This window comes from Argopecten irradians, unplaced genomic scaffold (assembly GCF_041381155.1).
Source record: "Argopecten irradians isolate NY unplaced genomic scaffold, Ai_NY scaffold_0166, whole genome shotgun sequence".
NCBI lineage: Eukaryota > Metazoa > Mollusca > Bivalvia > Pectinida > Pectinidae > Argopecten > Argopecten irradians.
Genome location: NW_027187633.1, coordinates 36,228 through 39,476, shown reverse-complemented (window position 1 = coordinate 39,476; position 3,249 = coordinate 36,228). Strand labels below are relative to the sequence as shown.

Genomic DNA, 3,249 nt, shown 5'->3' with positions numbered 1-3,249 from the left:
TGCACAACACAGTGTCAATTGCACTCTATCTTTAGAGCTCTGCCACTTCAATGGAAGAAAAAAGAGTAAAGACAGAGGTAAAATTACTCACAAAAAGTAATTTTTATTTATAATATATAAAGGGACCCAATACAATTAAGTTTTTAGTACAACAAAAAGTCACTTGAGGTGTAATCAACATATTTAGATGCATGTATAAATGCAAAAGAGTTTGTAATATTATTATTTTAATGATTTTTGATCCTTAATCAAAAACTTTTACAGACACACAGTATTAGCACTGACTAAAACTGATGGTAAAAAAACTATTGAATCCAATTTCTTGCAATCTTTTGAAGGACCAATTTGTTTCCATAAAATCCTCATTATGTAGAACAAACATCAAATTGAACTTTAAAAAGCGTCCCTCAAATAAGGCCAATGAAAGTTCCTACCTGTCAATCATAAGGCCAATTATTCAAGAACTTTTGACTAATGGCAAATTTCCAAAAACTGTTGTGTTTTTTTCAAAACTGAAGTGGTGTGGTTTTGCATATGAGGAATGTGTAAGGACAAATCCAGAGTTGAAAAACCCAAGGTGCCTCAGTTTCATTCACCATGTGCATCTGATGTGAGTTGATTTTAAAAAATTACCTTAAAACGTCTGAAATCAAACACTGTTTGCAAAGTATATTGATAACATAAAAGTCAAACAATTTGAAACTCAAGTTTCACATGATTATTACGCAAAGTCAATCTTAATTAATTTGCAAAAGAATTCAAATAGAGAAACCTACATAGTCTAATTCAAGTAAAGGCGAAATCGAGGTCTTAAAAGGGGACAGGGGACGATTACGTGGTCAAATACGGTATCCAAAGTATAAAATATCATCACCAACCTTTGATTTTGGTGAACTTAATATAGACATGGAAAAAACAAACAGGTGTTTTGATTACAAGGAATGGTATAGTTATTGCATTGATTTTACTTCACTTTGCATTTACTTTTTTGTATTTCTGAATGAATTATCATAACATGTGGAGTACATGGATAGCAGAACTTCGGCGAAAAATATGGCAAATACAGTATATTGTATAACTTAAATTGTCTTCACATGATACTGCAAAAATTGTTTGATAGAAGTATAATCCTTGTTTAAATATGATTATGAAATGAATTGCATTGCTATAAAGATGTTTCAAAATTGATCAGCTCACAAATGTAACAGGTTATATTCAAAATCAGTAATAAGGAAAAAAAAAAAAGTTTCAATGTGATTGCCTTTAGCTTAATGTGCTCTTGAAATTGAACATGTGAAAGTGTTTTTAAGTGTAATAATCCCTTCAGAGGAGATATTATCATGTTAAGTATATATGATAGAATTTATATGTTTAAACAAAGTGACGTGCTATTGTATTGGGAGATGAAAGGTGATGTTTTGAACCCAATGGAGAAATTCGTTTGTTATTTGCCACAGAGTCAACCTACAGCATGGGGACAGATGTGGAAGACATAAGGAGAATAATTCATGTTAGGTGTACCTTCATCATTGGAAAGTATATGTACAAATACTGTGACACAACATTTCATAGTCATTATTCACATGCTCAACATTATAAGAATAGAATAACAAAATCATTAGAATAATAAAGTAAAAGAAAACTATACTTTGGTTTTCACACAACACACTGTTTCTTTTTGGAAGGTCTTCTCATTAAGACCCATATTTGACGTCATTAATTTTGTAAGCACAATTTACGCCATTTTTTTTTTCTTTCGAAAAGTATGACTTTAAATACGCTCGCAAACACACGACGCCACATGTACAATCAGTGCAAGTCTTCTTCTCTCAAATACTAGCTGCTAACCAAGTAATCCTGACATGTACCGTATTCGATCCAGTAATTGCCCACGTCCCTATTAGCGCCCCCGCCCCCCCCTTTTGAATTCCTCAATTTCAACTGCCCCGGGACGTAAATAAAGACTAAAATTATCAAAACTTAATAGGTTTGCACTTTGTTTTTGCAATAACTTCTTTTTATTAAGCATTTTTTTTTTAATTTTTCAGTTTATTTCTAAACACCCTGTGAGCTTATTGGGTCGAATACGGTAAGCAATATTCTCAATTTCGTAATTATTATCTTGTAGGTTTGTGAAGTCATAGACAGAAAATGGAAGGGAATCATAGACTTTTATATAAGTTCTTAGATACATTGGTTCAAAATATTACCTTTCAATTTGTTTCTCTACATATCATTTATTTTTTAACTATGTGTATTTACAGAAACTAATATTTTTAATATCTATTTACACTTCACAGCATATTCTACAAGAAGTAGGACGAGCAGGGCAGAGATGGGCAAATGGCTGAGGCAATTACATATTTTAACAATAGTGATATTGCTACAAATGTACCAATTGACCAGGCAGTTAGGGATATCTGCTCTACAAAGTTATGCCGATGGGAATTCCGGTGTTCCTACTTTGACTGCAATAAGGATGATTACCCTCAACTCCATAACTGCTGTGACACCTGTAGCGGACACTGCCAGTGATAATTTTGTGTCAGATACCGACTACATGTATATGTATGATAACTCTGAAATTACTAACAGATGAGATCTCTGTTAATGCAGACATTGCTAGTATTATATACAGTATCCTGTTGGGATATTTCTCTGAGGAGAATGCAGTCCCGTAAAGTGCCAAATCTATCTTTTTTATACCGGATTAACAACAGAATTAGCGCATTAGTTGCAAACAAATAACCCTGTTTATGATACCAAACACTCTGTTTTATGTAAGGCAGAACAATATGAGTGAAAGGTATGCAGACAACATTGCAAGTATCGTAAAACATGTGAGCAATGTTGGTCCAAAATAATGATAACGGGTATTTACATTTTACAGTGCATGAAATGAGTACAGACGGTCAAACCAAGAAGCCACGTTGCTTTATTTAAACATTTTTAGTGACTTCTTCAGACACAATTTCAACTGCACATATTTATAAAGTATTAAAAAAACAATAATTATCACAGTGCACACATTCTGTTGCAAATAATTTAATAAAAAACATCATAAATACTTCTCATGTTACTAAAATGATTTTCAAGCAGCTAATTCATCAAAACATGTGGTTTTCAATTCATCATTGAAGAAGGAAAAAAAAGATAAAATAAGAACTTAGTTAATTGGTTTAGCTAAAAAAGTGTGTTCATCCATCTAAACCTTAGATATTTAATCTTAACTGGAGCACTGGATTATCC

At 32.3% G+C, this 3,249-nt stretch overlaps 1 pseudogene; it reads left to right on the top strand.

Annotated features, from left to right (window-relative positions):
* Positions 1-257: 257 nt before the first annotated feature.
* Positions 258-2,535, top strand: LOC138311966 (uncharacterized; annotated as a pseudogene).
* The last annotated feature ends 714 nt before the right edge of the window (positions 2,536-3,249 follow it).